We start from the raw sequence: 27,515 nt of genomic DNA on the forward strand, positions 1-27,515 counted from the left end.
TCAAAAAATATGGAGACCCTTGTCAGGTGTCGGCTGGGAGTCATCAACCCATTGTGGTCCCCAGATCAAGACATGCAACAGCAGGACAAATATTACCTCTGCCCAATGCTTTTCATAACTGCTGACCATGTCAAGGGCACTAGTGGATTAATGAAAACAAAGCAAAAAGGGTTAAAAGTGAACAGGATTTCCCTAACGAAGAATAGTTGTATACTAAAAGTAAGTACCTGTTGGTTAAAAATTGATAAAAAGAGAACCTGGCTGCATGTTATAATCAAAATCAAAATAGTAATGCATATAATAAATATAGCATATTGAGATAACTGCAATAACTTTGAGCTACTAATAAAATATGTAAAACTTTAGTTAGCAGTTACTGCCCAGAAACAAAACATTCACCTGGATGAATGTTTATAGATAGCACAAAAATCATAAATAAAGGCTTCACAAAAGTTTAACCCTAAAAGCAGAATTCAATTTTGGAAACATTATTCCTAAAAGACAACTGTTACAGTTTCATACCTCCGATTTGCTCAAGATATGGGCCTTCTAGATCTGCTGATAGGCAAAATCCATATTAAACCAGGATGGACCAGAAACCTCAGTGACCAGAGTAACATACTCCAACAGGGGTTGGAAGCTGGCATAATGGTTAAGGTGTTTTCCTCACAAACACAAGATACTGAATTTGCTTCTCACCTTGGTAAGTCTGGCTAGGCTTAAAAAAGCTCCCTGTGGTCGTTAGCCTAGTAATCACCTATAAACCATCTGGTAAACCATAGTGTGATATAATAATACATTAACCTCTGATGACCTCCTAAATCTCTGCTGTACAACAATCTATAACATTAACAAGTGGTACTGTCTGGATTTCGGGGATTTTCTCATATAGGAATACTTTATTCATGTTTTACCTGAGAAATATTCTGCTTGCAAGAATAGCTAGTAACTGAATACTTTTAAAGTAGCCTGTTCAGAATATAAGATTATGACTGACACCTCAAGATATAAAAGTTATAAATCTGTCCGTGACATGGTTGCATGAAAAAGGAAATAAATGACAAATTATTTAACTAAAAAAGACAATAAACTGCAATCATTTTCCAGAAAAAATAGTTACTCAGTGGCGCTAGTGTGTGTGTGTGTGTGTGTGTGTGTGTGTGTGTGTGTGTGTGTGTGTGTATGTGTGTGTGTGTATGTGCGTGTGTGCGTGCGTGTGTATGTGTGTGCATGTGTATGCATGTGTGTGATAAAAGCCAAAGTTCACAATTTATTTAGGCAATGCTATACTTTTTGTATGACACAAGGTTCAGATCTCATAAGTTTTCTCTTTTCTGACTTGCTGCTTTCAAGATTTCTGCAGGCTATTGACTAACCAAATAAAACAGACACCTCTTTACAAGGTTTACTGTGCTTCCTATTAGATTAAATCACTCAGGGATTAAAACGATCTGGCCACTTGTCTGTACAGAATCACTTACAATGGCTGAGGGTCAAGTCTAAAGTTTAATACTGTCATCAACCTGTTCTAAATGTACTGTGTGGTTCTTCCATTGCTATTTTTTTGTTACGTAAAGTACACATAGATCATTAATGATATCCTGAATGGTTGAAGCATTTGCTGACAAGTACATCAAACATGCCCAGTTTGCAGATATTTTTCCTATGTCAGGAAATGAGAAGATGCCCAATGATCCTTCTGATTATATACTGAAAATCTGACAGTCAGCATATAATGAAGTGGATTATTGGCTCAAAGCTTTATCAGGATAAGGCAGTTGCTTGCCTTATGTTTAGGAGTCAATTCTTCTTGTGAAAATAAAGTTCTCAAAAAAAAAAAGAACTCCATGACTGAAAATGAGATTTCTCTAAATTTGCTGAAGTAAACAGAAAGGAAAAAGTCCTCTTTTGTTGTGCAAGAAACAAGTATTTCCTTGTCTCAGAGTAATGATAACACATTGTAGTGTGTGTATGAATGTGTGCGTGTGTGTGTGTGTGTGTGTGTGTGTGTGTGTGTGTGTGTGTGTGTGGTTGTGCGTGTGTAGAATGCACAGTTTTATTTGAGAGACCCACCTGAAATTCTTAAAAGTGGACAGCACTTTTATTGGTATTCTGTTTTGCAGGTATTAAATGCATACTACTCTTGTCCTTCTTTGTGGAAACCTGCATCCATTATTCATGGTGTCTGGGATTATACAATACAATGAATGATGGGGACTTGTAGCACTACTGGCAACGCACATTAAAATCTTTCCCTGCTTCCCCTGGGGCTGGCCCAATGGCTTCCCTTTCTTTGCTCTACTGACTCATTCATTTCTCCCTTAGAGTGGGAACCAGGCACCTTCCAGCTCAGTCAAGAGTCCTACATCCCATCCGTCCCCTGTCTGGGGCCTTATCAGCCCATTCATTCCTTGCTGAAGCATGAGTAAGGAAGTAGGGATCAGATCAGTTAGATGGACCCAGTGGACTCTCCTCACAATCCCCTCAGGTTCCTAACCTCCATGGCAACTATCTTGAGCTCATCTGATGATAAGCATTCCATTATTAATCTAGGCTTTCTCATGTCTTCCCCAAATAGTGCATCACAATGTTATGCTGGACAGAATATGCTTAGCAGACTCAATTTCCATGGATGTGACACCCAGTGTTTCCTTTAGGTATCACATCAGTAGCAAGTTACAGCCACCTTCCTCCCTCATGATAGGAAAGGTGATGATGGCCACTCACTCCCACAGGTCTGCTCTCTCTAGCACTCATGGAGCAAACTGAACATGGATCTACATACTGAAATCTTGGACTATTTGTAGCCTCTTAGTTTAACAGTCTGTTAAAGGGATCTGGATTGTAGTCACCTAATGGAATTGACTTCAGATTAGTCCATAGCATTGCTATATGATAGCTATACTACAGTAAATGACTTTTAAGGCACTGGCTACAGAGCAACACTTATAAGTGGTACTTAAGAATCTAAATAATGATTGTTTCTGCCACTCACCAAGGCCTGTAACTGGAGCCAAACTAGCAAGACCTTGCCCAAAATCCATTAATATGGATCTTCAGCTATCAAGAGAACCAAGCATTCTGGGTGAAATTTTGCTCATTAGTTTCTGTATCCTGCTCATTTACAATTTTCATTGCACAGAAGTGGTTCTTGGCCCCATGCCTCTCAAACTCTTAATGCAAGAAATCTAGACAAGCCAAAAACAATGGGAGGGACAAAAGACCAAAATGAGGGACATTTTTTTAAAAAGTTGCTCATAAATTTATTGCTAGAATAACAAGATTTACATTACAATGTATTTTCCGAAGGATACAAAGCCTGAAAATAAAATGTATATTGTTATTATTATTATTGTTTTTATTACTATTATTATTTACTAACTGTAATCCTCAATAATTTAAGAGAAGACACCAAGTTTTTTGAGGAATAGACTTAAAATATTAGGTAAAAATCTGGGCATTCTCCAAAATGATGGACAGCTGAGAGGTATACATGGCCTTCTATAGGTTTTTCTTTTTTTATTAAAGCCAGCTCATCCTGCTTACCTGTCATCAAGATGCTACCCTGTATAAATGGCATCATTATTTGGCATGAGTGATATTTAACCATGATAAAACATCCTGGCTTTAGACCTATTCAGAATAGCATGGTGGCACCATCATTTAGAATTTATGATTACTTATTGTAGAAATAAGGCTATGATGTTTGAGACTAAGGAAAGCATGACATTAGCATCTAAAATGTTGGCTATTACTACCCCAGCCAGAGATTCCCCTGCATTAGTTTCTGCTATAACTACTTAGGGCTTCAGCCACCTCTTTCTTTCACTGATTATTTTGAAAATGTAGTTAACAGGAACTTGGATCGCTCTAAACCTACTATTCCATATCAAACTCGCAGGCTGTAGAAGCCCACTTGCCAACTTTTAAAGGTGCATTGATTCCATCACTGGAATACCCCATCTCTGTTTCTCTAGCACAGCAGCCAGCTAGTCCACCAGCTAGAGAACTGCTCCAAACAAAAGTTAACTAAACGTGAGAGGTAAGTGAAAACATCATTACATATCCCTGCAGAAAGTTCACGGTATACCAGTTCCACTCAGGCATATAAATATAGCAATGCACATGTGTTTTTAAAGTTCTGAATCTAGGTTACTGTCATATCTTGCACAGCTCACTACATTTAAATGCCACCAAGAACTTTTGGTTCATCATGCTCATCATTTCTATAACACTCAATTCTGCCATGCACTTCTTTTTTCCTCCCTTTTTATCTTTTCTATGTCTTCTCCTTCTCTGTCCCTGGAACAAATGAGTCCCCCATCCCTCACTGGCCCTTTCTCCTACCTCCTTCCTGCCATCTGAGGCCAGTGGGAGAGGGAGACAAAAGCTGGTTATTCTCATCATTATGCAGTGATCAAAAGCTTTCTGCTCATGCTATAACCCCCTCCACCATGGCTTATTTTTTGTTTATTTTTAAATCAATCAATCAATTAATTAATTAATTAATTAATCAATTAATTAAATAAATAATTAATTAATTGATTGATTGATTAATTATGCTTTGTTGACTGGGTAGGTGAACTAGTCTATCAACCTAGGCCTTTGGCTTGGTGTGCATTCACTCAGGAATGGCCTATGATATCAGTGTACTGACATGTTTTTGCTTCATTGTCTTCTGTAAAGTCTGGCCACAGTACTACACACTGCTCTGCAGACCACAGTGCACATCTTTGGTCATTGTGCTGCCTTGATTTAACACATTCCTCAACTTTGGGTCATTAATGCAGCTGACTGGGCCACCCTTCTCCCCCCATGATGAGTAAGCCATCACTGGCTGCTCCCTCCCATCCTTTCTATCAGATCCCACTGCATTGAGGCTACTGGTTTAAATTAGGTTGTCTGGAATGTAGTCATGGCTTTTTCTCTCTTTGAGACAGAGCTACATTTTAATGTGCTTCCTTAGAATGCATTGGAAAAGCCTTTATCAACCAATGTATAAAGGCTGGGGTTGCACTTTCAGTGTCTTTACACATCATAAAATTCTTCAAACTATTTAGAAACAGCTTAAGCCACTTTTTTTCGAAGTATCTCATTGCTACTTCAACTCCAGTGTAACACAACGAGGGACCACATAATATTCTGCTCTCTAGTTATCATCTGATTGTGTACTGCCCTGTAACCATGATGGCATAAATTAAATATCAAAATAATATATGAATAATTTTGAACATTACATTTCATAGATTCATAGGTTGGTACTAGGCTACCGGCCCTAGGGCCTATACAAGCTTAGCCAAATAATACCCAAGATATTTCTTCCCACAATATTTATTTCCCTGGACCCCTGTCTAGCAGAGTGACTGACGTGATCCCCGGGGTGAATTTCCTATCTCCCATTCAATCATCAAGGTTCCTTTTGAAGAGTGCCAAGGAGGCGCTCTGCTTGACATGTATGGGCAGTCTATTCCAGAGTCTGGGAGTCTCTGGGTCAGAAACCTATCCTTCCAGCATGTTTTGTTCATTGCGATGACAAGGTTTAGATCCCTGGAGTGTATGGCTCTGAGGGATTGGGATTTCTTTAAGTGGAGCATGTCCAACAGCTCAGAGTTTGACATGGCCTTGTATGTTAAGCACAGATCACCTCTGAGTAGATGATATTCTGCAGAGTACAGCTGGAGTTTTTTTAGACAGTCAGCATAGGGCATCTGCTTTAGGCCTGTGATTCTTTTAGTGAGGTATTTCTGCGGCCTTTCAGGCTGTTGCAGATGTCTTGTGAGGTACATACCAAATGGGCCATTGTACTCTATAATGGGTCTAATGAGGGATGAGTACAGTGGGACAATGACTTCCTTTTTTCTGGATGAAAAGCCCTTAGTGATGAGGTGTGCCACATAGAAGGATTTCCTGACTGTTGTGGTGATGTTGTTATCGAAGGTGAGACCACTGTCCAACCTGTGTCCCTAAGTTTCTCATCACACTTTCAGTGTTTAGTGTACTGCCACCTATGTGGTAATTCATGGGTACATGTTTTTCCCAAAGAGGATAACTATACATTTCTCAGCATTAAGCTTGAACCAATGGCTCTGGCACCAAGCATCTGTTTCTATAAGGCCCTTTTGTAGAATATCCACATCATTTGGGGATTCAGTAATGGCTCCCAGTTTGCAGTCATCGGCGAACTTTGTTAGCCAGAGTCCCTTAGTGTTAGCCTGTACTTCAGAGAAGTAGATGCCAAACAAGAGTGGTCCCAGGACTGAACCCTGAGGTACTCCACTTGTCACTTTTCTGGAGCTGGATTTGGAGTCAGCTACATTTACAGTCTGGGTTCTGTCAGTAAGCCAGTTGGCAACCCATCGAGTGACATAGGGATTTATGCCCAGCTTAGTAAGTTTATTTATGATTCCAGAGTGGGGGATGGTGTTGAAGGCCTTGGCGAGGTCTAGATAGGCTGTGTGGACCATCTTACCCTCGTCCACATCTCTGAAGACTGATTCGAAGAAGTCAATCAGGTTCAGGAGACAAGATCGGCAATTCACTAACCCAAACTGGGTGGGGTCCAGTGTTGAAGGTTGCCAAAGTCTTTGTTTATAAATTCCATGATAATGCATTCCATGCCCTTGCAGATCAGGCTTGTCAGACTGATGGGTCAGTTGTTCCTGGGATCCAAGGTGGATCCCCCCCTTGTGGAGTGGGATAACTGTAGCTGTGCGCCACTCAGTGGGCACGAAGCTTGAGGTGAGGCTATGATTAAACATGACACTTAGGTGAGGTGCCAGTTCATTTTGTAGTTCATGTAGTACACAGCCCGGGATATCATCTGGTCCCATGGATGCTGTATTCTTAGCTTTGGAAAGTGTGGTTTCTACTTGTGTGGCCGTGATTACCAGAATTTGGCAATCTTTTAGTATAGAGATGGGTCCTTTAGGGGTTGGGAGGGGGGTGAAGTTGGCACTAAATAGATCTGCCAGGATATTGGCAATATCCTTGGGATCAGTATATTTAATGCCATTCTATTGTAGCTCAGAGCAGATCTGAGCATTGCCAGTTAGAATCTTGACATAACTATAGAATGCCTTGTGGTTGTCCTTGAAATCTTTAGCAATTTTATTTTCATAACAAGCTTTGGAGGATTTTATGAGGGATTTCAGCTTCTTACATCCTGGGATTTTCCTCTTTTCTGCAACAGTTTCTTCCTTCTGTTGTATAGTTTGTTTATGACAGGGGACCACCAGATTGGCTTCCTTTTTTTGGAGGAGAGCGTCTTGGTTCTATTTGGGATGGCACAATTCATGCACGAGGGGATGTGCTCGTACAGTGCCTTAGTATAGGATTCAGCAGGCGAACTTTAAGCTCCTGTCTGCATGGGTGCCACGAAATTTGTCACTTCTGACTTAAGTAGCATGAAGTTGGCTTTGGAGAAGTTTTTTATGGTGATTTCCTTACTGGGGTGGGGGGGGGGGATAAGGGTGATTTGCTTATGGTCAGACCTGACCAATGAGGGGGTGACCACTGGTGTGGAGTATCTATCTCCCATGTTGGTAATGACCAGGTCTAGGATATTGGAGCCCCTGGTGGGACAATTGATTAGTTGATCCAGGGCGTTGGAATTTATGAATTCTAAGAACCGTTGGGAAAAGGTGTTGGTACCTGAGTAGTTTTCCCAGTTAATGGCAGGGTAGTTGAAATCACCCAGTATTAGGGTGTCTGGTTGTATCTTAATATCTTCCAGTATGTTTAGAAAGGTGTAATGAGAATCTTGGGGTATGGTGGGGGAATCTGTAGTAAGCTATAATGTGGATCACAGTCTTACCTAGTATTAATTGCATCTGGAGAATTTCAGATGCATTGTGTTGGGCAACTAGCCTGGAGGTGTGAATATCCTTGGTGAATATGGGCACTCCTCCACCTTTAGTGTTTCGGTCTTGGTTTGGTGGCTGAAAAGTGTGGTAAGAGTCATAGCCTGGTATTGCAGGGGTGCTCTCTGGAGTCTTGAACCAGGTCTCATTTACTGCACAGATATCGATGTTCTCCATTTTTAGGAGTGCCTCGAGAGGGTGTAATTTGAGGTTTAGACTTCTAGCATTGAGTAGCATTACCTTCAGATTTTGCATGCTTGTATCTGTTATGGTGGTGGTGGTTTTGCCCTTTGACACTTGCCTAAAAAAGGCACTATAGGGGTGGCAGGAGCTTTAACCAGTAACCTGAATCTCAGGGGTGACAGGTGCAGACCATCTCTGGCAAAGCATCGTGGTTTGTCGATCATGTCATCCCAGGCAAATAGATACTAGATCCCCTTTGAATGACACCAGAAGCTTAGCCAATTGTTGAAGTCAGTCATTTTGTCCTTATACTGTGGTATAATTCTGGGCAAAGGCAGGATGCTACTCAGGGCTAGGGTCATACTTTCCTGGGCCACATGATCCAAGAGCTCTTCCATGTCTCTTTTCATGCAGTCCAGGGAGGTACATCTCAAGTCATTCACTCCAACATGGACAATGACAGAGTCATATTTGTACTTGTTGTGGAGTGACTTGAGCTACAGGGTTGGGAGGGTGGCCTAATGGTTAAGGTGTTCGCCTTACAAACACAAGGTGCAGGGTTTGATTCTCACAAGGGATAATTGGCTAGGCTTAAAATGGCTCGCAAGGACAGTTAGCTTAGTACAAACCTATGAATGCATGCATTATGTGGCAGATCCTGGCAGCTGACTGTAATTTTCTTCTTGCTCAGCCTGGTGAGTGGGAAATCAGTGTGCCTGAATATAGTCACCTATGACTAAAGTGTTGGGTACGTTGTCTTGCCTTAGGGGCTGTTGCTGAGTGGCACACTGGTGTTGTAAGCTATGTGACACTTTGGTTGTGACTGGTGTTTGTTTGCGTTTCAGCTTCGGAGGTCCTTGCTGCTTGGGCAGGTTAATGTTAAGGGCCTCCGCATATGTGGGTTTAGTGTTGCTATGTGTGGGTTTTGATGGTGTGGGTTTTGAAGGGTTATGTGTTGCTTGAGGTGTAGTGCAGGTGTTAACTTTCTCCTCTTGACTGTCTAGCACAATCTTGGCTGGAGACAGCTTTGCTTCCAGTCTGGCTACGTAAGTGCATCTCTCACAGGTTGTGGTGTTGCGTGGTTGGAGGAGATAGTTGTCTGTGTACATGAGGCAGTTGCTACATTGCCCCAGTATGCACAGATTCAGCAGAAGCTGACCCTTGGACATGCCTGTTTAGGTGCTTTTTTGTAAAGTACAAGAGATGTTTTCCCTTACTTTTGCACCTTTGCAAGGTACTTTGCAATTATAAGCTGTTTAGTGCCTATGATTAATTTCTCCTTATTAACAAGGAGAGTTGAGTGCTTGTATCAGTTTAGGGCTTCCTAGTGCTTTCCAGCAGGTTCTAGAGCAAGTGCTAGTCACAGGGGTTCAGATTTTAGTGCTACTACTGAGAAACCAGTTCTAAGGGGAAATTTGCAGAGCAGACATTCTGGCACCTGGAATAGTTTAACCATAGCCCAGTGGTGCTGCAAGATGCGAAAAATGCGCAAACACACATGTTTTTAAGACAGAAAGTTGAAAGGGATAGAAAACAGCCCAAAATGGCTAATAAAATTACAATTTCAGAGCTGGAAACCACTCCTCTAGTGTTAGATAGGCAGTACAATGCTCACCATTCCCACTGGTAAGCAGTAAGACTTCCCTCTACTACAGCAAGGTCTGGATAGCTCTGAACACAGAAAAATAAAGTCCTGAAACCAGCAAAGCCTGGGATCTGGACTATACTAGCTAGGAAAGGTGAGAAACGGGCAAGCAAGATAGTATTTTTTTGGGAGGTTTTTTTTGGTTAAAACAGGCTAAACAATGCGATAATACAGAAAATAAACACAGAAAAGGCTAACGCACTTGAGTGTGCAGCCCTAAACAGTAAATACAATTAAAACTCAGCAAAAATTAGCAATTTAAAACTTTTTTCCATGACATAATTGTTACCAAGTCCTTAACATTTGTATGTTTTTTGTTTTATTTTTTATTTTAAGAGGCCATGGGTGAAAAAAGGACTCCGTGACCCAGTATGCACATCTACAAAATAAATATAAGATACTGAAAAATACCTGACAAGATTCAATATATAGGATAAACTTCTTGAGTTAACTTGGAAATATTCCCTTTGCTTGAAAGCATGAAACATTGCATCTGGACATTAAATGGTTATTAAACAATGAGGCCACTTGTACAAAGAGTAGAACGAGGTATACTGATACAGAAATAAATTCAGGCAGAATAATGTAAAGGGAATGTGACACTAACTCTGAAATAAATGCTTATCAGCTTTATGCTTGCTATCAGATAGCAGTTTTAGCCTAAGAAAGCAATGGATTCTGATGCTGTAAAATAAATATTCCTCTGGACTTTGACACATTTACACAAAAGAAAAGGAAAGACTATGCTTCTGGATAAAAAGCCTTAACTCTGCTAAAGATTTAATAGAATTTTGAATTTCCTGTCGAGCTGAGGCTCGAGCTATAGGGGAGGGATTATGTTCCGAAGATCCCGATAATGCATCCAAGTTTCTAGAATCATAATATTCCCCAGCAAGACAACAAGAATCAAACTCAGATTCAGATCAGAACTTATTAGCAGTTTGTGGGCACTGTGATGAGAGACGTAATGAAGCAGAGCAAGTATTAGTAGTAGTGGTAGTTTTATTATTAGTAGTATTATTAGTATTATTTGTATTATTCTTTTACAAAAATAGTATGAATTATTTCATACTGAAAATGATAAGCGCTACAAATACTGCTGCACTTATAATGCCAGTCTGCATCATGAAAATAAAAAAATGCTTCACATACCAACATTCATGTTGATTTGAAACAGACTGGTTATAATAATAGGATACAGATAAGACAATGTGCTCTTGTTTGAAATCCTCTTGTTTGAAATATGTTTTGACAGCTAGAGATTTCTCTGCAATCTACAAAGCAGTGAGTACTAACAGAATAATAATGTTTGTTCTCTTTATAAATTTTACCATAAAGGACATGCTGATAGAGGACTCTAGTGGCCCACACAGTCTAACACTGAATTACATAAAAAATACATTAAAACATAAGCCACAAATTAGTATTCTAAACTTCAGCACCAGTGCCACCTGTAATAGGTATTCACTGCTTCCTCCTTATGAGTTGTATCTGCAACTTTCTCTTTGTAACCCATTGTGGTTCTCTCTTTTCTTCTGTCCAGAGTCCAGTGAACATATTTTCTTGAAATGGTTGACTTATATGGCTGATTTAGCTTTCACAGTTATCGATTCCTTTAAATTTGTTCTTAGGTGATAAAGACAAAAAATGGTGAAGTACTTTACATGTGGCCATAGTTGTGTTCATTATAAAAAGTTGTTTTACATTTATTTTCAGTCGTTTACATTCCAGCATTAAGTTTTGTGCACAGTTGTCTTATTCTTGTTTGTTTTCCAGCTAAAATGAACACACAGAGCTACCACCCATGTCTTACTCCATTATAATGAGATCAGTGCTATTGAATATATTGCCCACTAGAGCAGATATTTAGACACAGGACATATGCATTATGAACTAGCCTATGATGCATCCCACATGTCAGAATGATTTGTTTAATATTAAATTAATATTAACATGTTTTACTATGTATTTAATCATGACTTTTAATGCAGTGCTAAGCAATTTTACCCTTTTTTCTTTTATGCCTTTTCACACATACCTTACATTTCCTGTATGTTGTTCTGAGGCAGCTTGAAAACATTCTCATTTTCTTCTTTCATGTCTGACTCCAAAATGAAGGATTCAGACATTGTCACTTGCTCCATGTTTAGGAGCTTTCTTTGCTCTTTCTCGGGAACTAAGAAGAGAGATATTAATTTCTCCTGAAAGTAATGCCTTCAGGTGTCTCTACCTGATAAAAATGTGGTACAGAAGAAGACTGTATAATTAGGCTGTCCTTCCTTTAGTGCTTTTATCTTTTGTCATATAACTTTTCAGCTGAAACCCTCCTTTTTGTTTTTGCTACAGAATCATGATGTTTTGTTTACTTGCTTTCTTGATTGTACTTGCTCTCTCTTCCCTGCTGAACAACATCTCTATTGGTGACTATATGACAGAGAAGTAGTTTTGTTGTCTGACAAGGCCAGATAAGGACCAGTGTTTGAACTTATTGCCTTTTATACGCAGCTTCACAGTTTTAACTCTATTTTTAGAATATCCACATCACTACAGTTAATTCGGATTGGACATTACATGGTTGGAACTATAAGCCTTTTCAGTCAGTCATTGCTTCGCCTGTGAGCAATCGAGATAGATTTACTGGAAGACACTCTCACTGATCACAACTGGTCCATAAAAATAACGGGCACCTTTTCTGCACAGACTGAAAACATTTTTTTTTTTTTTTGCAGGTGGCAAATCCCCAATTTCTTTGCATATGGAGGCAACCCCTCCCACACTTTTACCTACCAACTCCCCTATTACATAACAATGGGGAAAGGCAGAGGTGCCCCCAAAGCAGTAAAGAGTGGTCTTATACAGCAGTGATCCTAATGTCACATTGCAGCTTAGCTACGAGGGGAAAGAAATCAATCAGTGGTGATCAGGAAGCATACACACAATCCAGCACTCATTTTGTAAATGTAGGACAACCATCAGTTTATTATTACATTTAGTTTTCCATAATTGGGGAAATAGTTTTAGTCTCGATAAAAAAAAAAAAAAAAAAAATGAAACATAAAAAAAAAAGGTTTGAGTTTGCAACACTCATTTTGTAATTTTGTAAATGTAGGACAACCTTGAATTCATTATCACATCTGGTTTTGGTTTTCCATAATGGGCAAAAAAGTTTAAGTCTCCATAAAAAAAAAAAAACATAAAAAAGTTTTAGTTTGCACTATACCTTATTATAAACAGTGTCTTCTAACAGTGTTGTTTTAGAATAATGTGAGAAGTAGCAAAGTAACAACACATTGGCTGGAATTCATAAAAATCACCTATGTGGCCATGTAGAAGAAAACAGCACAGTCGAAGAAGTGTAGTGTAGTCCAAGAGTGATTAAGTATCTAGTTGGAGTGACACTGTGCAACTGAGACAAAATGATATGAAAATTCTTTATTAAAAAAAGAACAAGTTGCGCAAACACCTGGAATGTACCACAGCAGGTCACATGACCTCAGAGACCCAGTAGCATGCATGTAACATGATTGTAATGATGTGAATTTGCACACAGATTGATGTGCCACTATGAGCACAGCTGCGACCCAGATAAGGGCTACACAGCAATGTTCCTACTATGTTTATAATATAAAAAGGAAGGGAATGGTTGTGGAGGAAAGACAGAAATGGAGAAGGACAAGTAGAGGGACTTAAAGAAGGTTACGAGGAAAGAACGTGTAATGTCAAGAGGGGAGGAAGGGTATTTTTCTTTGTGGATCAACTGCTCATTTTTATATTCTTAACTGTAAAAGGGAGAAGTAGCATTGGGAGGGTGTACTTAGGAAAAAAGTTACAGGGATGGCAGTATCAACAGAAAAGAGAGATGAAAATTGACAGGAAGATGCTGACACAAATGGGGGAATCACAAAACAGATACACAGACAGACAAAGGCAGGATAATTAGTGATGGAGAAGATTGACTACAAACTGAGAAAGGAAGTGAAACACAGGGAAAGGAAAAACCATCAGGGACTGAATGGAGTGAAATTTGATTACAAAGCTTTACAATGTCATACCCTACCAGAAGTCAGTCATTTTGTGAACATCTTCATGACTAGGACCAGTCACTGCTGGCTCAGTTGTCAGGGCCAGGTATATGTGCAACGTCTTTCAAGTAGCCCAAGAATTCACTTCAGGCTGCCAAAATGAGTGTCTAGTGACTAGCCAACCAAGGCCATCACCAAGACTTCCAACTTTTGTCATGTAATCCAGTGAGACCCCCCCCCCCCCTTGGTGATGCCTACCCATAAGGAGACTATAACTGTTGTTCATCCGGAATGTATCTCTTTCTTAATTATTTATATGAAAATCGGATGGGTGAGCTCAATACAAGCATCCCTTTTCAGACCCACAAACACCCCTTTTCAGGCCCTGTCTCAGCCACAGAAATAACATATATGGCACAAAGGTTGGCTGAATAGAAAAACATTCATACTTTGGGAAATTACTCAAATGTTCAGATCCCTTTGTGAGTGAGAAGAGATACTACTTCCCTCCCTCCCTCTGATTCCATGTTTGTTATTTATCTCAGTGCCCTTCTGTTCCTTGTCCTCTGACTAGTATCACTGCTGCATTCAGTTCCCTATTATGAGTCACTTCTAGCTGATAATCCACTGTAATACTCTACTATCCTGTAAGAAAATCATGCTGCATACACACATAGCCTCGGCACACATGGCTTACAGTGTGATTTCTGCACCATTTTACTAGCTGTCCTGTGAACTACTTCTACATTATCTGTCTGTGTTACTTTGCCTCTGCACCCTTACATAGTTTTCACAATTGTGGCACTGCTTGTTTGCTGCACAGGTGATCCCACAACTGTTCTTCTCCTTGTGTTAGAACAGTTCACTGTAAATTCACAGGCATGGTCAGGGGCAATTCATAAACCTTTCATCTTTCCTGGTCATATTCAGAAGAAGGAAGCTTGTGCTAGGGTCACTCCTATCAGTGGAAGACTGTTATCATCACTGTTTTTTGGGGGTATTGTGTACCTGCCGGCATCCCTTTCTGTACACACAGTGCTGCTAGGGATTGTGTTTCTATTCCTTTAATTTAACAATTCAGATTTACTGTTTTCATCCATTTAATGTTAATGCTGATGTTCAGCTGCGTAAGCAGCACATCACATATAGTGCCTTCAGTCTATGTTTCATGATTCACAGGTTTTCAGGTTGCAAAATATAATGCAGGTAGTCATTCACATACGTGCTTTATAACTGGATTACTCTGGATATGCGGTGACACAGGATGCTTTTACAAGAGTTATAGGGATTTCAATGAGTTGTGCAGGGCTATGGCATATGGTTTTCACTAAATACCTACCCTATGCAATTGCAAATAATTTTCATGAATTATGTTCACATACTCTCTAACCTATGGATGGAAAGAATTTTCACATTGTCTTTTTATAGCTTTATGGTTTCAGTCAGTATTGCTCTTGGCCATTGCTAAAGTGAATGAGGAACACCTTTTAAAACCAGAAAGTGTTAATAACAGAAGTGATTTTGGAACTACCATATTACGAGACAAAAACTGCTTGCAAAAAAATCTTATATCACTCTTCATCATATGCCTTCATCGGGTCTATATTACAATGTCAAACTAAAACAAGTTCAAACATTGTAATATTGAACCCTAAAGTCCGAAAGTAGAAAATAGCAAAGCCACAGCACATCGACTTTTTTCCCAGGGAAAAAATCGGTGGGCCGTTTTTGGGGCTTTGCTATTTCCTCCACTGTGGTACAATCTCGGAGTTGGTATAGTTAAGTAGGGGGGTGTGTGTGGGAGGCACAGCCCCCCACTTCAGTTTAAGTTTAAGGTTAAGTATTTTTTTTTTGTCACGGAAGTTCAACGTTGTGATATAGCCCCTTTCATTTTGTATGCATATTCCTGATAAATATCTTAAGTGGGCTGCCCACACACCTGCACTTCTCCTTTCTCTCTGCTCTACACCTGCCACTACCTCCTAATAGACCCCTCCTTTCCAGATATAAAATATTTTCTGAAGCCTCTGCCTACCTCTCCCCAGCAGCAAAGTTCTCTATTTACATCCCCTCCCTCTGTTGCTCCAGTTTTAATGACTTTGCTCTCTGTTCTGTGCTTCATTGCAGCCATGCTATTACCTACCACAAGGTACTGATTCACTGAATGTTTTTTTCTTCTGCTGTCTGCTTCACATGATCTCACCAGTGCAACCCACTCCATTTGCCCTCGCTATGCTCGGGCTCACTCCGCTCCATACCCTGCCCCCAAATCCCACAATTCCCCACTCCACCTCAACTTATCTCTAACACTCTCCCAATCAACACGCTGCTACTCAAACACCAACACGCCATACCATACCACCATCCCTAATTTCACCCCACTGATCTCCTTACTCACCAGTTATTCTTCAAAACTACAAAACACTTCATCTCCCTCCCACCTTACTCCTTCCTATCTTACCTCACCCTTAACCTTTCTCCCCCTCCACCCTGTCTTAGTAACTGCTACTTTTTTCCATACTCCATTCTCTTGCACTCATCTAATTCGCAGCTCACACCTGCTTACTGTTAATCACTCCCTCCTTTCCTGTAGCACCCTACTTCCATATTTCCTCATCACCTTTAATTCTACTACCAATCTCACATTACTCCCTCCCTAACTGCAGCACCTTTCTTTTCTACTTCTTTCTACATCATCACTTTTATTTCTCTCCAATCTCACAGCACTTCACTCCCACCCCACAATGACTACCAGTTCACATATTACACACCTAAAAAATATACCACTGCATACTATTACCTTAACCTCTCTGTTACTCATCAACCACCTTACATCTTACCAAAACCACCTGCACAACTACTACACCTTCCACACCATACCAGACCCTCAATTGTACCAAACATTGCCTCCAGTCTCTATATAATACAACTTACATAGGTTGACAAATGCATGGAAACCTTTTTCAAAATCACCAACTCCTCTCAAGTACTAAAAACTCCTATCTAAGATCAGAAAATGTCTATTATGGTCCACTTCACTACTAAAACTAAGCAGAGATATCCACCCCAACCCTGGTCCCACTTATACTCATCAACAACCAATCCCTCCAATTCTCCTCCCAAATCCTGCTATTCCTGCATCCCCAAAGGCTCCAAACTCCTGCTACTCAACATGAATCTAAGAAGCATAGTGAATAAAGTTCACAATCTTCACACATGACTATCTCAATACTTCCCAGATATTGCAGTTCTTACCAAAACCTGTCTAAAACCTGAAATTAAAAACAATGAAATTCTACATCCAGGCTACAATATACACCAATGTGACAGGAAAAACAAATGTGGTGGTGGCATAGCCATAATGTATAAACGAACTCTACAATCAGAACTTACAGAGCCAAACACTCCAGATTTCAGCAATGCTGAAATATTTTTACCAAACTATAAATCAGCAGCAATAAAATTATAACAATAATTGCCACTTATATTCCTCCTGGCACCAACCCAAATACTGTTGAGGAAATACTACACTGAATATATTCAACTTTCTCACAAGAAACCATCATAATAGGTGACTTCAACACTGACTGGAACTGTTACAACTCTGATAATCCCACTAATTTCATCAACCTGCATGGTTTTTCATAGGTTATCCAATCCAAAACAAGAGCTGAGAAAGCCATCAAAAAACAAAAAACAACAATCTTAGACTGGATCCTTACCAACAAACCTTCCTTAGGCTTCCAATCAGGTTGCCATCAGTAGCTTTAGTGACCATCTCCCTACCTTAGACTTCATCTTAATCCCCCAGACAAACCTTTTTCCATCAAACTCACAACAAAAAGAAGTTCAATGTACAGATTTTTATTACACTATTACAAGACTGTGACTGGTCTCCACTCAAGGCTCTTTCTCTGGACACCGCCGTACAATACTTCAACTCTACCTTCCTAGATATACTAAACAGGCTAGCCCCTTGTAGAACTACAACAGTAAAATCTAAACATGCTCCCTGGTTAACAAAAGATACAAGAGATCTTCTGAAACAAACAGACAAAGCCTGGGCAATCTGGCACTCTACCAAAAATCAAAGAAACCTAGACCTATACAGACAAGTTTGTAACAAAGCCAAGTCTCAAGTCAAATTAGACAAAAAAAATACTACTATTTTGTGTTACAGCAAAAGCACAACAATAATCCCCAAATACTGTGCGCTACTATAAACCAACTTCTTCACCTCTGACACACATCACCCCCTACCACATCCTCTTCAAACAATACTGACAGCATTGCAACACAGTTCAATACTTTCTTTTCTGACCTTATTGTTTATTTATTTAACGTTTGTTTGCCAGGAAAGTCTGACTTGGAATGAGCTAATTTTTAGCAGAGACCTGAGAAGAAATGCTGCAGGCGCATGTCTTTGTAATGTAGGAGGAAACCAGAGCACCTGGGGGAAACTCACATGAACACAGGGAGGACCTGCAGTCTCTGCACAGAGGACATCCCAGCTGAGAATCGAACCAGAGAACCTTTTGCTGTGAGGTGACAATGCAAACTGCTGCACCACTGTGCTGTCCAGCTACACTTCTGTGCATCCCAAATACTTCCAATGACAGCAGCAACTCCTTCTCCTTTAATGTCATACAAACTGCCACCATAAAAAAACTACTCTCTAAACTCAAACCTACCACTATGGCTGCAGACCAGCTTCATACAGAATAACTAAAAATAGCATTCACTGCTATAGCCTGCCCAGTCAGTATTCTGATCAATCACTTTATCTCAGAACACTGTATTCCCCCAAGCTGTAAACTATCTTATATCATCCCTCTGCACAAAAGGGGCAACTTTACCGAGTTCTCTAACTACAGACCCAGTGCCATCTTACCACCCCTTTCCAAAATAAAAGAAAAATGTATCCACACAAAACTTTTAAAATACCTATTCTCTAAAAACCTCCTGTCTAACACACAGCATGGCAACACCATAAACCAACACAAAAATAATGGGAAGCTGGTATTTATTTATTTATTTACATTTGTTTACTGGGAAAGTCCGACTGGACACAAGTCCTTTTTCAGCGGAAGCCCGGGGGAGAAAAGCTCCACAGAAAGTTACATATAGATAACATGGTATGCAGCCTAGACAGCATTATTTTACAGTGATAAAAGGTGTTTGCATGACAAATACAATGGAAGATTTGTTAAGGTTTAAGTATATGCATATACAGAACAGAATACAAGAATACTAGGTAAAAGAATGCCTAGAAAACACTTTATCTGACACTTGAGTTATGATCAAAGAAGAAATGAAAAATTTGTTTGTAAGACCTGGAGAGCTTTTGATACTGTTTCCCATCAGAAAGTTCTTGATGAACTTTCCTCCCTAAACCTCAGCCACTCCTTTCTAACATGGTTTCGTAGCTACTTATCCAACCATCAGTAAGCTGTTGAATGGCAGCGAGAACTCTCAGCCCTACTACCTGGTAACATGGGGGGGGGGGGGTCCCACAAGGCTCAGTCCTAGGCTCTCTCCTTTTCACTATCTTTACTAACCGACTCCATACGTCTACTCCCCTAGCCTCTGTCATTCAGTACGTAGATGACTCCACTCTAATCTGCTCTGCTTCTTCTCTAAATCATCTTCTCACCATTACGCAACAGTCTTTCTCATCTGTCAAAGCATGGCTATCTGATTCACAGCTGATTCTGAACCCTTCCAAAACTAAGCTGATGCTTTTCTAGCTCAACAGACCATGAGATCTCCCTACCCCTTTCCAAATCTATTCCTCAAACAACAATATAATAACAGCTGAAACTCAAACTAAATTATTAGGCATTCTAATAGACAACAATTTGAATTTTGACATCCACCTATCCCAGTCCATGAAGAAGACACACATGAAACTTGGCTCATTATATAGAATCAAGCCCTTCCTGACTAACAACTCAAGACAAGCTATATCCAGAACTCATCTCCTCTCCACCCTACTATATGCTTTCCCCAACTTCACTAACATTAGTAAATCTAAACTAACCAAGTTGGAAACTTGCTATAATAAACTGGCCAAATTTGCCACTAACTCTTCACACATATCTCATCACTGTTCCTCATTACATCAACTAAACTGGCTCAAACTAGCCCATTATTTAACTTACATGCAACTCATCCTCACAAACAGACTGGTACATCAATTGAAAAAACCCTGCTCTTCAAACAGTGCTATTACTGTACACTAACACTCATACACTTCGATCCTCTAACAAATTCTTATTACAAGTCTCCAAATCTAGTGGAAAAGATGACTCTCTTTTCTCCAGCTACATCTCCAAAATATGGAACTCTAACCCTCAGAGTTTGATAATTACTACCAATCCTATCCACTTCAAAAACCAACTAAGAACCTTCCACAGCAACAACTGGCTGTGCCCATGCACTGGAACTAGTTAAACCTCTTCATACCTGAATTACATTTAATGTCCACTAACCTAAACTCACTTACCTATTTATTTCCTCTATCCCCTCTTCTGCAACAAAACTTCCTGCAACTTCTCATGTACTTATATATCACCGCTGCCTAACCTCTCACTTACTCTTCTTCCTATCTCTCTACCCTCCTCTCCTTTCACTACTCCCCTACACTCGTCACCCTCCCTCTACTCTACACTACTCTACAGTCTTACTTCTCCTTTTGCACTACTCACTCTAATTACCTTCTGTTTTTACTTCATCCGTACTGTACACAACCTTCACATTGCTAAAGTTATTGTGCTGTACTCACTGTCCCCACTCAAGATCTACTTTATTTTCTAATCATTGCAATCTAATTTAATCAATGCTGCCTACATTTACTTTAAACATTTACTCCATGATATCCAATGTACTTTATGAGGTATATAATTTGAATGATGTTTTTAACTTGCGTTTTTCTCTAAAATTGTATCATTGTCTCTGGAACATTTCTCCCCAGACCTCCACTGAAAATTGGGTTTTCACTCCAGGTAAACAAACATTAAATAAATTATAAATAAATAAATATATCTTGAAGAATCTGGCTGCTGTTAAAGAGACCTATTCACATTTTTCCTGGCAAAGTCTTCAATCTGGTGATGAAGACATATAATGATATATAAATAAATATAAATCCCTGGGCTTTGTCTTGGTTCCTGTTTTCTCCATTTTCCTTGTTTGGTCAAGGGGTAGTTTCTTTACTCACTAGTGGGAGTAGGGAGTACTGAGCTGCCTGTTTGTCCTCAGAGGAGTGGTTTAAGGCAGTAACTTGTAGTTTATTGGCCATTTTGGGTCATTTCCTGTCTTTTCCAGCCCCCTGCTATAAAGCACGCTTTGGCGCGAATTAGCGCGAATTAACACGCATTAGCGCGATTTAGCGTGATTTAGCGCGGAGTTGCCACTGTTGCCACTGTTGCACACTAGGGCAGCGCCGGTTAAGCAAGGTTAAACTATTCGGGCTACCTAAAGTCCACTCTTCAAATTTTCCCTTAAAACTACCTTCCTCGAACTATACTACTGATCAAATCAGCGTATCCTATAACTAAAAAGATCATCTCTACTTGACTCCAAGTAGACTATTCTCTATCTGTTAAAGCTAGCACTTGCTCCTACAGTACTTATTACCTTGATACGGCACTCTTGTCATAGATAGTACCCCAAAAAGGCAACCCCCCATTTCTCGGTCACCCACGTCCCCCGGAATCTTTTTTAAAGTTTTTTTGTCTATTCCTTCTAGCATGTCGAGGGATCAGTTGCTAGTGTCCTCTCCTGCTCAGCTGGTGAACCTGGGAATATTGAGGCAATGTTACAATTGCCTCATGTACACAGACAACCCTCTCCTCCTCCCACAAAACACAAATACATGCGAGAGATGCAACTATACGGCCAAACTGGAGGCTGAGCTCTCTCAACATAGGACTGGCAAGACCAGTCAGGAGGAGAAGGTTACCACACACACTATAGACCCAGTCTCACATAGTACCATTACAACCTCAAATCATACACATAAACACACAAAGACATACTCGGAGGCTCTGATCAAAAATCTACCAAAACAGCAGAGGCCACCAAAGCAGACACCCAAACAACCACCACCTCAGAACACAACACCTGCAACACATAGACCTCACAGTCAGAGTGTCAAACAGTCACAGCCCTTAAGGCCAAACACAATGCCAGACACACTAGTCATTGGCGACTCCATAGTCAGACACACTAACGTCCCGCTCACCAGACTGAGTAAGGAGAAGGTCACAGTAAGCTGCCTGTCGGGCGCTAGAATCCGCCACATAACGCAAGCACTCAGGTCTCTCAACAGCAGGTACAAATATGACTCAGTCATTGTCCACGCTGGTGTAAACGACCTGAGATGTACCTCCTTGGACTACATGAAAAGAGACATTGAGGAGCTCTCTGATTATGTAGCCCAGGCAGGTATGACCCTGACCTTGAGCAGTATCCTACCTTCACCAAGAATGATACCACAATACAGAGATAAAATGATCAGCTTTAACAATTGGCTTAAACACTGGTGTCATTCAAAGGGGATCCAGTATCTGTCTGCCTGGGATGACATGCTGGACAAGCCACGCTGCTTCGCAAGGGACGGCTTGCACCTGTCACCCTGGGATTCGGATATTGGCAAAGGCTCTTGCCACCCCATAGTGCCTTTTTAGGCAAGGCTCAAATTCTAAACCTACCACCCTAGAACACAAAAAAGGAAAAAAACTAAGGGTAATGCTGCTCAATGCCAGAAGTCTAAATCTCAAAATGCACGCACTCGAGGCCCTTCTCAGTATGGAGAACATCGATGTCTGTGCTGTGACAGAAACCTGGTTCAAGGCTCCTGAGAGCACCCCAGCGCTATCAGGTTTTACCTCATATCATGCGTTCCGCCCCAAAATCCGGACAATACCAAGAAAGGAGGGGGGGGTATCCATATTCATCAAGGACACCCACACCTCAAGACTGGTGGCAATGCATGATGCATCGGAGACCATCCAGGTGCAATTAACCATAGGCAAGACTGCTCTGCAAATTGTAGCATGTTACAGGCCACCCTCACAAACTCAGGAACCTCACATGGCCTTCCTGAAAACACTAGAGGGATAAATGTATCACCAAACACCATCATACTAGGTGACTTCAATTACCCTAATATAGACTGGGAACACTACTCAAGCCCAAACACCCTAGCCCAAAAGTTCCTGGAATTCATAAACTCAAATGCCATGGAACAACTAGTCACCATCCCCACAAGAGGAGATAACATACTTGATCTCATCATCACGAACATGGGAGTACAATGTTCAACACCGGAAGTATACCCCTCACTGGTGAGATCAGATCACAAACTAATCTCACTGGAGGTCCTCATCCCACCCCCACCTGAAATAAAAAAGACCACAGTAAAGAACTTCTCAAAAGCCGACTTCACACTTCTAAAGACTAGTGTGGTCTCCTTTAAGGCCCCCAAGCCGAAAACAGTACTCAAGCCGCTGAATCACTTACAAATGCCTTCTACCAGCACCTGCAGGACTGCATGGATAAGGCAATCCCAAGCAAAACAAAGACTGTTTGTACCAAAGGCAAGCGTCCAGTCTGGTGGACCCCAGCCATAAACAAACTCTACAACAAAAGGAGGAAGCTACTACAAGATAGAGCAAAATCCTTAAAAGGTAAGACACCCTTGATCACTATAAGTAAAAAACTAAGAGCTCTCATAAAATCATGCAAAGCAAATTTCGAGAGAAAAATAGCTAAAGACTCAAAAGACAATCATAAGGCCTTCTTTAGCTATGTTAGAAACCTAGGAGGAAACTCCCAGATATGCTCAGAACTAGTTCAAAATGATGTGAAGATTACTGATCCTACAGACATTGCCAACATACTGGCTGACAGGTTCAGTGCAAACTCCCCCTCCCCAAAAGGAGAGATATCTATACCAAACGATTGCAGCCCCCTAAACATCTCCAGCGCCCAAGTGAGAACTGCTCTCTCCAAAGCAAAAAAACACAGCATCCATGGGACCTGATGGTGTCCCCGGCTGTGTGCTCCACGAACTCAATGAGGAATTAAACCCACAGCTAGGACAGCTGTTTAATCAAAGTCTTACCTCTGGATATGTACCCAGGGAGTGGCGCACTGCAACTGTGGTCCCACTTCACAAAGGCGGTGCCTCCACCGACCCTGGAAATTAGCATGCCTTTTAGCTTGACAAGCCTTATCTGCAAAGCCATGGAGAGGATCATATTGGACCTCATAAATAAAGACATAGGAAATTTGCAGACTTTGGATCCAACCCAGTTTGGCTTTGTCAAAGGCAGATCATGCCTTTTAAACTTGGTTGACTTTTTCGAAACAGTCACCAAAGCCATTGATGAGGGAAAGGCAGTCCATACAGCCTACCTTGATCTGGCTAAGGCCTTCGATACAATACCCCACTCGGGTATCATTGAAAAACTCATCAGCTTAAATGTTAACCCATACATCACAAGATGGGTTGCAAACTGGCTGAGTGACAGAACCCACAGGGTCAGAGTTGCTGGCGCCATGTCAGACTCAAAGCCTGTCACAAGTGGTGTCCCACAGGGCTCAGTCCTGGGCCCACTCTTGTTTGGCATCTACTTTTCTGAAGTACAAGCAAACACAGGAGGGTTATGGCTGACAAAGTTTGCAGATGACTGCAAACTGGGTGCCATAGTAGAAAACACATCTGACACAGATATCCTTCAGAAGGGTCTCACAGAAATGGATAACTGGTGCCAGAGCCACGGCCTAAAGTTAAATGCCAAAAAATGCATAGTCATACCCTTCGGGAAAAACAAGGTTACCCCTAGCTACCAAATAGGTGGCAATCCACTGAGCACAGAAGAAGTTATCAGGGACCTGGGGACCCAGGTTGATAGCAGTCTGTCATTCGACACCCATGTAGCTAAAGTAGTTAGGAAGACCTTCTACATTGCCCACCTTATCATGAAGGGATTCTCATCTAGATCAAGGGAGGTCATAGTCTCCCTTTACTCATCACTCATCAGACCAATGATTGAGTACAATGCCCCATTCGGAATGTATCTGACCCGACACTTGCAGCAGCTGGAGAGGCCACAAAAGTTCCTCACCAAAAGGATAAAGGGTCTCAAAATCTGTCCTATGCTGCCCGACTGAAAGAACTCCAGCTCTATTCAGTCGCCACCGCTTGCTCAGAGGTGACCTTTGCCTAACATACAAGGCCATGTCAAACCCAGATTTGATGAATATGCTTCACCTCAAAAATCTAGATCCATCAGAGCCACAAGGGCAGGAGACTTAAACCTCGACACGGCTATTAATAGGACGTGCTGGAGGGATAGATTCATCACCCAAAGACTCCCTATGCTGTGGAACAAAATCCCGGTACATGTGAGGCAGAGCACCTCGCTGGCCTTGTTCAAGAGAAATCTTGACCAATGGATGGGAGATCGCAGATATACCCCAGGGATTACCTCAGTGTCACTGCTCGACAGAGGCACAGCAAAATAATGGGTATAGTTCCCCATACTAAAGGGGTGGCGTAAGCCACAAAACGATGGGCTAGGCTTGTAAATGCCCTCGGGCAGATAGCCTAGTATGAACCTATGAACCTATGAACCTATGAACTGTAAATAATAGATGCACTATGCCATTTTGATTGATGGGAAATTGTGTTGTCAGAAAGAGTTTTTACATTTATTTGATGGACTGCTATACATTTCTCTCAATTTTTTGAATATCACAGATAAATTAGTAGAGAACATAAATTAAGCAGCTTGCATTTTCATCAATGTACTAATAAACTGTGGAATGAAAGTCTACTCTGACCTAATATAGAGTGTAACTGAGAAAGTCATCATGTTACATCTCAGTCATTTGTGCTCTAAGCAGAGTAGTTAGGGCATTAGCTTGGGAAGTTTGAAGACTTAGGTTTGATTTGAGGGTGACGTACTTCAGCTAGCAATTTGTCATGCTGCCAAATGGAAAAGGAATCTGATTTCAAATGAGGAGATTATAGGTTTTAACCCTACCATAGTTGTTGGCAATGACCAGAGTTTTCTCCACTCTGGCATCATAAATAATCTAACATAAGTAAACTTCAACTTTTGTAGTTTGCTGGATAGCTAACTGCCTATCAAACAAACAGATTCAGTCAGCATAAATGTCACCCTCTACAAAAGCAACATGTAACAATTGCATTCTTCAAGGTTCTGTCCTACGTCTTTTCCACTTTGGAATCTATTTCCCTGAAGTACAGGCAAATGCTATTAATAAACTTTGTCTGACTAAATGTACTATTACTCTCACCCTAAATTAAAATAAATAAATAAATAAATAAATGTATAGTCACTTTTCGAAAAACTAGTGCTTATGAACAGTATCACATAAATCTAACTCACCTTCAGACTAATATTGTAGTCTGGGATTTAGAAAGTTACATAGGTTCATAGGCAAGTACTGGGCTAGCTGCCATTTTGGGCCTTTTTAAGCCTATCTATTTTTTTTTAAAGGTGAGAATCAAACTCTGTACTTTATGTCTGTGAGGTAAACACCTTAACCATTATGCCACCCTCCAACCCCCTTATGCCAGTCCCCACCCCCCCCCCATAGACAATAGCTGTCCTTAAATCAAAATATCTGCAGTATTGTCAGAAAATCCTTCTGCCTGCTCATCTCGTCTGTTGTGGGCTTTTATCCAGATTTTAGTCAATCCCAATTCCCTTTTACTCTGCCATTATTCATCCTATCATAGAATACCAAGCTCCATGTTGCATATAAAGCTTTAAACAACTCTCTCCACCAGAATAATCCTGGTGGACTATAATCTGAAGCATCAAAGTTTAAAGAACTACTGTTATTTCGATAGACTTAACACCCTGTCCATATTTTATATTTACAAACTTTTAACCTTGTCATAATCATTGTTACATCACAATCCTCCCTGTTCCTTCTCTGCTTCTCGTTCCCTCCCTCTTCTCTAACTTTTCCTTATTTGCATTCTTTCATACATAATCCAAACTAATAATATTCCATGTACTGAACTATTAGCTCACGTTTAAGGGTTCTTCTTTTATGACATTGTTGACTAAGTCTACAATGGCTGCTCTACTATATAGCTCCCAAATTCTCACTCACATCAACTCATCACTACTAACAAAACTATAATCTACCTATAAAAAGGTGGCCAGATTTGTAGCAAACCTACATTATAAGTCTCACCACTGTCTCTCTCCAAAAAGCTTGAACTGGCTTGAACTTCCTCATCAGCTTCTCCTCTCCCAGCTTCTAATTATCCATTCCATATTATATCAATCATCATTCTGCTCCTACCTATCTACACTAATCTCCTACTATACTTGGCCTAGGACTCTCAAAAGCTCTGGCCAAGACCTACTACAAATGCATAAACCTAAAAACAAAATAGGCTGAAACCTTTATAGCTATAATCTGTCCAAATCTTGGAATAAACTTCCACAGGAAATTAGAGTCCTCACTAAAGCTAACGAATTCAAATCTGTCACAAAAGAATACCTGAAATATCAATGGACCTGCCACTGTACCCATCTCCCATAATCTGTCAGTCCATCCTAGTATTGTCCATATGCCTGACAGTATTAACGTTAAATTCCGTATTGCCAATATACATATCTCTCACTCTTCTCTCAATCCACACATATACCAATTCTTAACACACTTCTATTTACCCTTCCTTCTGTATCGTCCTGTGCTACAATAATCCCTAACCAAGCATCTACTAAATAAACACCCAGGCCATGTACA

Source organism: Protopterus annectens, chromosome 2.part0, assembly GCF_019279795.1.
Source record: "Protopterus annectens isolate FY-2018-M chromosome 2.part0, PAN1.0, whole genome shotgun sequence".
Classification (NCBI taxonomy): Eukaryota; Metazoa; Chordata; order Ceratodontiformes; family Protopteridae; genus Protopterus; species Protopterus annectens.